The sequence below is a fragment of the Schistocerca serialis genome, chromosome 9 (assembly GCF_023864345.2).
Source record: "Schistocerca serialis cubense isolate TAMUIC-IGC-003099 chromosome 9, iqSchSeri2.2, whole genome shotgun sequence".
NCBI lineage: Eukaryota > Metazoa > Arthropoda > Insecta > Orthoptera > Acrididae > Schistocerca > Schistocerca serialis.
The window spans coordinates 408583607-408596501 of record NC_064646.1 but is presented as its reverse complement, the minus strand read 5'-3'; positions in this window follow the sequence as shown (position 1 = coordinate 408596501).

Below are 12895 nucleotides of genomic sequence, written 5' to 3'. Positions count from 1 at the left end.
GCGAGAATCTGAAACTACTCGTTCCTCAATAGTATATTTTTGCTCTTCGTTTACGAATTTAATTCTCTCTGTAAAACCCAAATAATTAACCTTCATTTGTTCTCTTAGCATTCTTATCTCTCTTTCTCACAATGTTTTCTGTTGTTCAACCTTGCGTTTATCTGTCTCTTATAAGTTTATCCTGCATTTACAGGCTATTTTTTCTAAAAACAAAAACTAGAAGCCTTTGATTTTAATTTCGAATAGCCTACAAAATGAAGTGGACATCTTTATCAAATTGCTTTGCAGTTAGTTGTATCATTGTGTGTATACTGTGTGTATTAAACCTGGCACATAGAAACGACGAAGAGGCTTCGTTCCGCTGAAGCCCTCAGTGATAACCCCACAACAGGCCACAGCAGTCCACCCACCCCACCGCCGCCCCACACCGAACACAGGGTTATTGTGCGGTTCGGTCCCCAGTGGACCCCCTCCCCTTGAGAACGTCTCATACCAGACGAGTTTAGTCCCAAGTGTTTGCGTGGTAGAGTAATTATGGCGTACGTGTACGTGGAGACAGCGTTTGCGCAGCAATTGTCGACACAGTGTAACTGAGGCGGAATAGGGGGAACCTGCCCGCAATCGCCGAGGCAGATCCACAGGCTGGCCGGCACACCGGACCTCGACACTAATCCGCCGGGTGGATTCGTGCTGGGGACCGGCACGCCTTCCCACTTGGGAAGTAGCGCGTTAGACCGCACGGCTAGCCGGGCGGGTAGTTGTAGCATACTTATAGCATACAAGATATTTTATTCTTTAAAGTACGATTCGTACCGCTTCCATTTCTTTAGAAAAGTGTGACTGCTCTGATAATTTTGTCGTTCTTTCAATGAAACATTTCTATTATACATCATATTACATTTTTTAAAAATAACCAGTAATACACACTCACTCCTCTGTAGCTTTCATGTTCTTGATGTTTCTGCGAGGTGTAAAGGGTGGAGGCAGTAGAATTTTTGTACAGTCCACCTCATATAAGGGAGTCTCTTAACATTGTTACAACATAACGTCATCTTTCTTCTGGTTCACATTTAATTTCCTGCGCAGCTCGGTTTCACTTTCATACGACCTATACTCACCTGTTATGATGTAAGTCTTACTTTTCTTCCCCTATTTTTAGTTTCAATCTTTTATTCCTCTTCATACTGCTTTGAAGTACTATCCCATGTATTTAGACTATGTGGCAGCATTTATAAACTCATTACTATTGCTGTAATTTGGGATTCGATACAGTGATAAGCAGACAATATCAGTGGTAACGAGATGTCGTCACTGATGAATTTTACTAAGAAAACTCAGTTCTCGATTATTCGTTCTGAAATTACAAAATGTACTACGATAAACTTTACATATAATTATTTAAGCTCTGAGAATCACTCGCAATTTTGCTGGGGATTTTGGTATGATTCATCCAGCGAAATGTCTAAGCTGTGTTACGGCACCATTACTCTTATGGGACGTATTTAGTATTTGAAATATTATATACATTGTATATGGCGTATCCGGCGTGATTGGAACCACGAGCAAATTAGACGAACAGAAGCTCCAGGGTACAGAGACAAGGATACTACTTCTGTTGGAGGAACACCCTGAAAAAGTAAGAAGCGAGCACATACGACGCTCGTTTATGGTACCAAACATAGCGAAGAAGCTTCAAAAGAATCACCTCCACTGATAAGGACATCTCATAGCCGTGAACCTAGCGATCTGACAAAAATAGTATTCGACATTGTTGTTGTTGTTGAGGTCTTCAGTCCTGAGACTGGTTTGATGCGGCTCTCCATGCTACTCTATCCTGTGCAAGCTTTTTTATCTCCCAGTACCTACTGCAACCTACATCCTTCTGAATCTGCTTAGTGTATTCATCTCTTGGTATCCCCCTACGATTTTTACTCTCCACGCTGCCCTCCAATGCTAAATTGGTGATCCCTTGATGCCTCAGAACATGTCCTACCAACCGATCCCTTCTTCTGGTCAAGTTGTGCCACAAACTTCTCTTCTCCCCAATCCTATTCAATACTTCCTCATTAGTTATGTGATCTACCCATCTAATCTTCAGCATTCTTCTGTAGCACCACATTTCGAAAGCTTCTATTCTCTTCTTGTCCAAACTATTTATCGTCCATGTTTCACTTCCATACATGGCTACACTCCATACGAATACTTTCAGAAATGACTTCCTGACACTTAAATCAATACTGGATGTTAACAAATTTCTCTTCTTCAGAAACGCTTTCCTCGCCATTGCCAGCCTACATTTTATATCCTCTCTACTTCGACCATCATCAGTTATTTTGCTCCCCAAATAGCAAAACTCCTTTACTACTTTAAGTGCCTCATTTCCTAATCTAATTCCCTCAGCATCACCCGACTTAATTAGACTACATTCCATTATCCTTGTTTTGCTTTTGTTGATGTTCATCTTATATCCTCCTTTCAAGACACTGTCCATTCCATTCAACTGCTCTTCCAAGTCCTTTGCTGTCTCTGACAGAATTACAATGTCATCGGCGAACCTCAAAGTTTTTATTTCTTCTCCATGAATTTTAATACCTACTCCGAATTTTTCTTTTGTTTCCTTTACTGCTTGCTCAATATACAGATTGAACAACATCGGGGACAGGCTACAACCCTGTCTGACTCCCTTCCCAACCACTGCTTCCCTTTCATGTCCCTCGACTCTTATAACTGCCATCTGGTTTCTGTACAAATTGTAAATGGCCTTTCGCTCCCTGTATTTTACCCCTGCCACCTTTAGAATTTGAAAGAGAGTATTCCAGTCAACATTGTCAAAAGCTTTCTCTAAGTCTACAAATGCTAGTAACGTAGGTTTGCCTTTACTTAATCTTTCTTCTAAGATAAGTCGTAAGGTCAGTATTGCCTCACGTGTTCCAGTGTTTCTACGGAATCCAAACTGATCTTCCCCGAGGTTGGCTTCTACTAGTTTTTCCATTCGTCTGTAAAGAATTCGTGTTAGTATTTTGCAGCTGTGTCTTATTAAGCTGCTAGTTAGGTAATTTTCACATCTGTCAACACCTGCTTTCTTTGGGATAGGAATTATTATATTCTTCTTGAAGTCTGAGGATATTTCGCCTGTTTCATACATCTTGCTCACCAGGTGGTAGAGTTTTGTCAGGACTGGCTCTCCCACGGAAGTCAGTAGTTAAAATGGAATATTGTCTACTCCGGGGGGCCTTGTTTCGACTCAGGTCTTTCAGTGCTCTGTCAAACTCTTCACGCAGTATCGTATCTCCCATTTCATCTTCATCTACATCCTCTTCCATTTCCATAATATTGACCTCAAGTACATCGCCCTTGTATAGACCCTCTATATACTCCTTCCACCTTTCTGCTTTCCCTCCTTTGCTTAGAACTGGGTTTCCATCTGAGCTCTTGATATTCATACAAGTCGTTCTCTTATCTCCAAAGGTCTCTTTAATTTTCCTGTAGGCGGTATCTATCTTACCCCTAGTGAGATAGGCCTCTACATCCTTACATTTGTCCTCTAGCCATCCCTGCTTAGCCATTTTGCACTTCCTGTCGATATCATTTTTGAGACGTTTGTATTCCTTTTTGCCTGCTTCATTTACTGCATTTTTATATTTTCTCCTTTCATCAATTAAATTCAGTATTTCTTCTGTTACCCAAGGATTTCTACTAGCCCTCGTCTTTTTACCTACTTGATCCTCTGCTGCCTTCACTACTTCATCCCTCAAAGCTACCCATTGTTCTTCTACTGTATTTATTTCCCCCATTCCTGTCAATTGCTCCCTTATGCTCTCCCTGAATCTCTGTACAACCTCTGGTTCTTTTAGTTTATCCAGGTCCCATCTCCTTAAATTCCCACCTTTTTGCAGTTTCTTCAGTTTTAATCTACAGTTCATAACCAATAGATTGTGGTCAGAGTCCACATCTGCCCCTGGAAATGTCTTACAATTTAAAACCTGGTTCCTAAATCTCTGTCTTACCATTATATAATCTATCTGATACCTTTTAGTACCTCCAGGGTTCTTCCATGTATACAACCTTCTTTCATGATTCTTAAACCAAGAGTTAGTTATGATTATGTTGTGCTCTGTGCAAAATTCTACCAGGCGGCTTCCTCTTTCATTTCTGTCCCCCAATCCATATTCACCTACTATGTTCCTTCTCTCCCTTTTCCTACACTCGAATTCCAGTCACCCATGACTATTAAATTTTCGTCTCCCTTCACAATCTGAATAATTTCTTTTATTTCATCATACATTTCTTCAATTTCTTCGTCATCTGCAGAGCTAGTTGGCATATAAACTTGTACTACTGTAGTAGGTGTGGGCTTCGTATCTATCTTGGCCACAATAATGCGTTCACTATGCTGTTTGTAGTAGCTTACCCGCATTCCTATTTCCCTATTCATTATTAAACCTACTCCTGCATTACCCCTATTTGATTTTGTGTTTATAACCCTGTAGTCACCTGACCAGAAGTCTTGTTCCTCCTGCCACCGAACTTCACTAATTCCCACTATATCTAACTTCAACCTATCCATTTCCCTTTTTAAATTTTCTAACCTACCTGCCCGATTAAGGGAGCTGACATTCCACGCTCCGATCCGTAGAACGCCAGTTTTCTTTCTCCTGATAACGACATCCTCTTGAGTAGTCCCCGCCCGGAGATCCGAATGGGGGACTATTTTACCTCCGGAATATTGTACCCAAGAGGACGCCATCATCGTTTAATCATACAGTAAAGTTGGATGCCCTCGGGAAAAATTACGGCTGTAGTTTCCCCTTGCTTTCAGCCGTTCGCAGTACCAGCACAGCAAGGCCGTTTTGGTTATTGTTACAAGGCCAGATCAGTCAATCATCCAGACTGTTGCCCTTGCAACTAGTGAAAAGGCTGCTGCCCCTCTTCAGGAACCACACGTTTGTCTGGCATCTCAACAGATACCCCTCCGTTGTGGTTGCACCTACGGTACGGCTATCTGTATCGCTGAGGCACGCAAGCCTCCCCACCAACGGCAAGGTCCATGGTTCATGGGGGGGGGGGTATTCGACATTAAGGAACCTAAAATAGATCCCGAACGCCCACCGAGTACATGCGTTAAGAAGCCAAGGAACGAACTGAAAACGTAAGATTTCACCCTGAAATGGTGTAATAAGACTAGCAGGAACGATCCCAAGACATGTAAGAAAGAGGAAGAGCCTCTATGATCATAAGATACAATGTCATACAAGTAAAACTGCTTCAATGATGTTTAAATGAAAGGCCGAGAAAACACAGTCCAAGTGTGTGACTGAATTTCTCATACTGAGAAATGGGAAGGTGCGATCACCAGGTATTTTAAAGAAATTTTTTATAGCCAAGATCGCGTCAAAACCGTTTCTTATTGACCAGTTTCGAAACGTAAGACTGTCGTCCTCAGATCCTTATAAATTTTTTTGATTTCACGTCTTGTTCCATTGTGCGTTCACTACTCATGGCATGTTAATATTTTAATGGCGAATATATTTCACATTCCACAAAGGTTTGTGAAAAATATAATTACAAACAGGTTAGTCACAAGTAATTGTTGTTGTTGTTGTTGTTGTGGTCTTCAGTCCTGAGACTGGTTTGATGTAGCTCTCCATGCTACTCTATCCTGTGCAAGCTTCTTCATCTCCCAGTACCTACTGCAGCCTACATCCTTCTGAATCTGCTTAGTGTATACATCTCTTGGTCTCCCTCTACGACTTTTACCCTCCACGCTGCCCTCCAGTGCTAAATTTGTGATCCCTTGATGCCTCAGAACATGTCCTACTAACCGATCCCTTCTTCTCGTCAAGTTGTGCCACAAACTCCTCTTCTCCCCAATTCTGTTCAATACCTCCTTATTAGTTATGTGATCTACCCACACATACAGTCAAACAAAAGAATTTATTATCGAGAGCTTGAGCTGTGTTTCGAAAACAGAGTGCCCAGAAGAAAAATTACAAGCTTTCAACCAATTTGCCACATAAAAGCTAACTGCTTGGATTACAGACAGTTAGGCATTATTCTGTAAGTACATTTCGATTTTATAGCAAAAACTTCTGTGAACCGGTTTGACTCTGTAACTTATATGTGACACCGAAAAAATTGTCTAACATTTCAGAACACCCACTACAGATGCCTTCTTAAAAACACGAAACGCGGCTGGGTGCGTAAGTAAAATTGAAACCAATGTGCAGTATGCAAAAGGCCTTTTTTCATAAACCACTGCAATTTACCTACATTAATTTTTGAGCTCTCGGAGTGTATCACGAAAGTGTCTTAGTTCTGAACTTCCATTTTGTCAGTCTCACCTTATTATTCTGGCCACAACTACCTCCCCCAGTTGCGACTCATGCTCCTACTTCTTGCAAAGCGTTGCGTTTACGATGTGAAGAGTGCCGTATTACTAGCACGGTATATGCCTTGATCCCTCTTCATATTCGACGTCCGGAGCCTCAGGTCCATTGCCTTTGCTCACAAAGCGCGTATAAAACATGTTCCTGGAATGAGCTTTGTATCGGCAGAACAAAGTGGAAGTGATTACGCACGTAGCTCTCACATTTTCCAGGAAATATGGCAGTTAAAATTTTCACGACCTCCTTTATAAGAATGAAGCGCTGATTGTGTCGATCGATGCAGGTCAACTGAATTCACAACTATAAGCTATTCATCCTCCCCCCCCCATGAACCATGGACCTTGCCGTTGGTGGGGAGGCTTGCGCGCCTCAACGATACAGATAGCCGTACCGTAGGTGCAACCACAACGGAGGGGTATCTGTTGAGAGGCCAGACAAACGTGTGGTTCCTGAAGAGGGACAGCAGCCTTTTCAGTAGTTGCAGGGGCAACAGTCTGGATGATTGACTGATCTGGCCTTGTAACACTAACCAAAACGGCCTTGCTGTTGTGGTACTGCGAACGGCTGAAAGCAAGGGGAAACTACAGCCATAATTTTTCCAGAGGGCATGCAGCTTTACTGTATGGTTAAATGATGATGTCATCCTCTTGGGTAAAATATTCCGGAGGTAAAATAGTCCCCCAATCGGATGTCCGGGCGGGGACTACTCAGGAGGACGCCGTTATCAGGAGAAAGAAAACTGGCATTCTACGGGTCGGAGCGTGGAATGTCAGATCCCTTAGTCGGGCAGGTAGGTTAGAAAATTTAAAAAGGGAAATGGATAGGTTAAAGTTAGATATAGTGGGAATTAGTGAAGTTCGGTGGCAGGAGGAACAAGACTTCTGGTCAGGTGAATACAGGGTTATAAATACAAAATCAAATAGGGGTAATGCAGGAGTAGGTTTAATAATGAATAAAAAAATAGGAGTACGGGTTAGCTACTACAAACAGCATAGTGAAAGTATTATAGTGGCCAAGATAGACACGAAGCCCATACCTACTACAGTAGTACAAGTTTATATGCCAACTAGCTCTGCACATGACGAAGAAATTGAAGAAATGTATGATGAAATAAAAGGAATTATTCAGATAGTGAAGGGAGACGAAAATTGAATAGTCATGGGTGACTGGAATTCGGTAGTAGGAAAAGGGAGAGAAGGAAACATAGTAGGTGAATATGGATTGGGGCTAAGGAATGAAAGAGGAAGCCGTCTGGTAGAATTTTGCACAGAGCATAACTTAATCATAGCTAACGGTTCAAGAATCATAAAAGAAGGTTGTATACATGGAAGAATCCTGGAGATACTAAAAGGTATCAGACAGATCATATAATCGTAAGACAGAGATTTACGAACCAGGTTTTAAATTGTAGAACATTTCCAGGGCCAGATGTGGACTCTGACCACAATCTATTGGTTATGAACTGTAGATTAAAACTTAAAAAAGTGCAAAAAGGTGGGAATTTAAGGAGATGGGACCTGGATAAACTGACTAAACCAGCGGTTTTACAGAGTTTCAGGGCCAGCATAAGGGAACGATTGACAGGAATGGGGGAAAGAAATACAGTAGAAGACGAATTGGTAGCTCTGAGGGATGAAGTAGTGAAGGCAGCGGAGGAACAAGTAGGTAAAAAGGCGAGGGCTAGTAGAAATCCTTGGGTAACAGAAGAAATATTGAATTTAATTGATGAACGGAGAAAATATAAAAATGCAGTAAATGAATCAGGCAAAAAGGAATACAAACGTCTCAAAAATGAGATCAACAGGAAGACCAAAATGGCTAAGCAGGCAAGGGTAGAGGACAAATGTAAGGATGTAGAGGCTTATCTCACTAGGGGTAAGATAGATACAGCCTACAGGAAAATTAAAGAGACCTTTGGAGAAAAGAGAGCCACTTGCATGAATATCAAGAGCTCAGATGGAAACCCAGTTCTAAGCAAAGAAGGAAAAGCAGAAAGGTGGAAGGAGTATATAGAGGGTCTTTACAAGGGCGATGAACTTGAGGACAATATTATGGAAATGGAAGAGGATGTAGATGAAGATGAAATGGGAGATATGATACTGCGTGAAGAGTTTGACAGAGCACTGAAAACCCTGAGTCGAAACAAGGCTCCGGGAGTAGACAACATTCCATTAGAACTTCTGACAACCTTGGGAGAGCCAGTCCTGACAGAACTCTACCATCTGGTGAGCAAGATGTACGAGACAGGTGAAATTCCCTCAGACTTCAAGAAGAATATAATAATTCCAATCCCAATCCCAAAGAAAGAAGTTGTTGACAGATGTGAAAATTACCGAACTATCAATTTAATAAGCCACAACTCCAAAATACTAACGCGAATTATTTACAGACGAATGGAAAAACTGGTAGAAGCCGACCTCGGGGAAGATCAGTTCGGATTCTGTAGAAATGTTGGAACACGTGAGGCAATACTGACCTTACGACTTATCTTAGGAGAAAGATAAAGGAAAGCAAACCTACGTTACTAGCATTTGTAGACTTACAGAAAGCTTTTGACAATGTTGACTGGAATACTCTCTTTCAAATTCTAAAGGTGGCAGGGGTAAAAAACAGGGAGCGAAAGGCTATTTACAATTTGGACAGAAACCAGATGGCAGTTATAAGAGTCAAAGGACATGAAAGGGAAGCAGTGGTTGGGAAGGGAGTGAGACAGGGTTGTACCCTCTCCCTGATGTTATCCAATCTGTATATTGAGTAAGCAGTAAAGGAAACGAAAGAAAAATTTGGCGTAGGTATTAAAATCAAGGGAGTAGAAATAAAAACATTGAGGTTCGCCGATGACATTGTAATTCTGTCAGAGACGGCAAAGGACTTGGAAGAGCAGTTGAACGCAATGGACAGTGTCTTGAAAAGAGGATATAAGATGAACATCAACAAAAGTAAAACGAGGATAATGGTATGTAGTCGAATTAAGTCGGGTGATGCTGAGGGAATTAGATTAGGAAATGAGACACTTAAAGTAGTAAAGGAGTTTTGCTATTTGGGGAGCAAAACAACTGATGATGGTCGAAGTAGAGGGGATATAAAATGTAGACTGGCAATGGCAAGGAAAGCGTTTCTGAAGAAGAGAAATTTGTTAACATTGAGCATAGATTTAAGTGTAAGGAAGTCGTTTCTGAAAGTATTCGTATGGAGTGTAGCCATGTATGGAAGTGAAACATGGACAATAAATAGTTTGGACAAGAAGAGAATAGAAGCTTTCGAAATGTGATGCTACAGAAGAATGTTGAAGATTAGGTGGGTAGATCACGTAACTAATGAGGAGGTATTGAATAGGATTGGGGAGAAGAGAAGTTTGTGGCCCAACTTGACTAGAAGAAGGGATCGGTTGGTAGGACATGTCCTGAGGCATCAAGGGATCACAAATTTAGCATTGGAGGGCAGCGTGAAGGGTAAAAATCGTAGAGGGAGATCAAGAGATGAATACACTAAGCAGATTCAGAAGGATGTAGATTGCAGTAGGTACTGGGAGATGAAGGAGCTTGCACAGGATAGATTAGCATGGAGAGCTGCATCAAACCAGTCTCAGGACTGAAGACCACAACAACAACAAGCTATTCATCAGAAATTACACGTCTGTATGCAGATTATAACCATTTTTCAGTCATTAGGTGACCACAGAATGACTGTACAGACGCAACTCAATAGCTGTGCAACGTATTACGAGAAATCTTATACAACAGAAACCCATGCGTTTAAAATGTGTGTTAGTTGTGTGTGTTTGCTGTAACAGACTTTATAAACATATGTAGTGGCTGTTATACAAGCTTTCTTATAACATTCACTTTGAACACCTATTGATTTACATCTTTAAGGGGCGCAACTAATACAAATTTTAAACAAAAACACAGTGACAGTGAAGTGTTCTGGTTAAATAAGCTCGCAGATGTCGAAAATAAGATATCCTGATGCACGAAAGTAGACGAAGTACCATTCTAAGGCAAAGCACATGTAACAATAAGATCTCAGAAAAAAAACGTACTGGGAATACTTCGTAAATGAAAGGAAACGGAACGAATGTGGCTTAAAAACAAATAGCCTTTTATTTAGCTCAAAAGATTGACCGTATCAGGAACAAAAATTTTATAATAATGAAATAATTTACTTCGAAGAATATATAAAGAGGATGGTATTGTACACAGAGACAGAACGATGTTTCGTTGTTGTTAATAGACAGTCCTTCTATTCGTAAGAATGGAGGCTGTAATGCCTGTCCGACCATCTTGATTCAAGGTTTCCCCGATTTCCCTGAATTCGTTCAGGTCAGTGCAAGACGGGTTGCTACTGTAAGGCTACGACCATGTGTCCAGTCCTCGCCAACTAACATATTTGTTGGAATTTATCCATGTTATTTGGATGATGTTTGAAGCCTGCGACTAGCGTATACTGCAACAGTCATTTGTTTATCATACTTTATTAGCATGCTGCCATCATCAGATGCACTTACAGGTAGTTTTACATCGTAATTAAAATGAAGTGCTCTTAGTTTCCCTTTCTGTGTGTGGCAGTGAGGTTGCGTGCAAAGTAGACGCGTGTTCAGCGAGATTAATATATTGTGGTGTGTACATTGAGTGACCGGCAATGCCAGCTCATTTTGTTAGTACATTTACTCAATTAATTGTAATTAAACGTAAAAGTAACTAGAAATGCACCTGATGGTTGTAAGATGCTGTTGAAATGCGCCGTGCTAATAAAATATTAGTAACAAGTGACTGCTGCAATACGCATTATTCCATAAAAATAACCCGTATGTTTGTGCCTTAAGTGTGAATAACGTATTTTCTTGAAAAGCCATACCGTGACATCCCAGGATGAATAAAGCTAATAATGTTTCTACAACGTTTTTACTGATCTCGACTACGACGATCCCTTAAATTCTCACTTCTCCTAGTGAAGTACTTCAGTATCGCCAACTGCTTCGCCACAGATCTGTTGTACGCGGATCTTTAAAGTTTAATGTTGCTTTATGAGATGATTCTTCTGAAAAGCTATGTTTTGTCATACCACTGACTATGATGCCACATTATACGTGAGGATGATCCGTTTATGACCGAAACTGTTTAATAAAGCGACAGTACATCTGTGTGCAAAACAATTATTTTTCCCGAATTAATTCATTTTAATGCCTTATTCATTCTCCATCTTATTTTTCTCGCTTTTTCTTTTAATTTTCGATCATAAAACAACTGTCAGCCAGAAGACAATGAGATTTGCTTACAGCTAAACCCCACAGGCGCAAAACAGATCAATGTGTGTGTGTGTGTGTGTGTGTGTGTGTGTGTGTTTCCACGGGCGAAGCTTCGCTGATAAATCCACTTAAGTATTCTTTAGCACAGTAACTGTGTTCGTGCAGTTGTAGTCACACAAGAACAATTGCAGCCACATTAATTCCCCCAAGGGCATACGCATAATGGGCGCACAAATGAAGCTATTGATTCATTTATTTGGCTCGTGAACTGAGTGAATGAAGCATAATTCAGCAGAAGGGACGGCGTCCAGCTACTGAAGCAGAAAGCTTGCTCAAAGTTACGACGACACCATCTATTCGTCCACATCCATTTTCGTCCATCAAATTAATTCGGTATTGGTAGCAAAATTAAGAGCAGAAAATCATGTTTATTGCTGTGGAAGGGAAAAATTTAATAAAGAAGATCGACGAGTTCCATATATCACCTGTCATTTCTGGTACACTGCTTACTGCTAGGCAAAACATTATGAATAGTTCATTGCGAGTTTTAAGTCTCATATATCTACGGATGACATAAATAAACACAAATGCAGTTTTAAAACATTCTTAATCCTACAATTCTTTGTCATTGATTTCATGTAGACACCGGTGACTGATTCACATTTTTCTAGTTCACAGCATAGTTAGAGGGACACATCACCCTCATCAGGTGAATTTGTTCGTGTTTATCATTTGAAACTGCGACCTGAAATGCATGCCCCATATTTTCTGCAGCCTACAAAGTGAAGAGAAGGATAATTTTTGTTTCACATTAAAGGTAAGATGAATATAGCCACTTAATAGAAGTACTACATTCGAGGTGTATTTTACTGTTACTGAGCCACATCTCGGACAGCTACAGAAAAAAGGCAATGACACACTTTACGACTCCTCTGGCCACTACATAGTCACTACAGGCCGGCCGCTGTGGCCGACCGGTTCCAGGCGCTTCAGTCCGGAAACCCTCTGCTGCTGCAGTCACAGGTTCGAATCCTGCCTCAGGCATGGATGTGTGTGATGTTCTTAGGTTGGTTAGGCTTAAATACTTCTAAGTCTAGGGGACTCATGACCTCAGATGTTAAGTCCCATAGCGCTTAGAGCCATTTTAGTCACTAGAGGAGAGCTAAAAAGTAATGCCTTCGAATTTTTTATGCAAAAACTCTGAAAATACTTAAATAAAAAAACGTTTTTAACACTCTACATCTTCATTCTCCAACTCTTC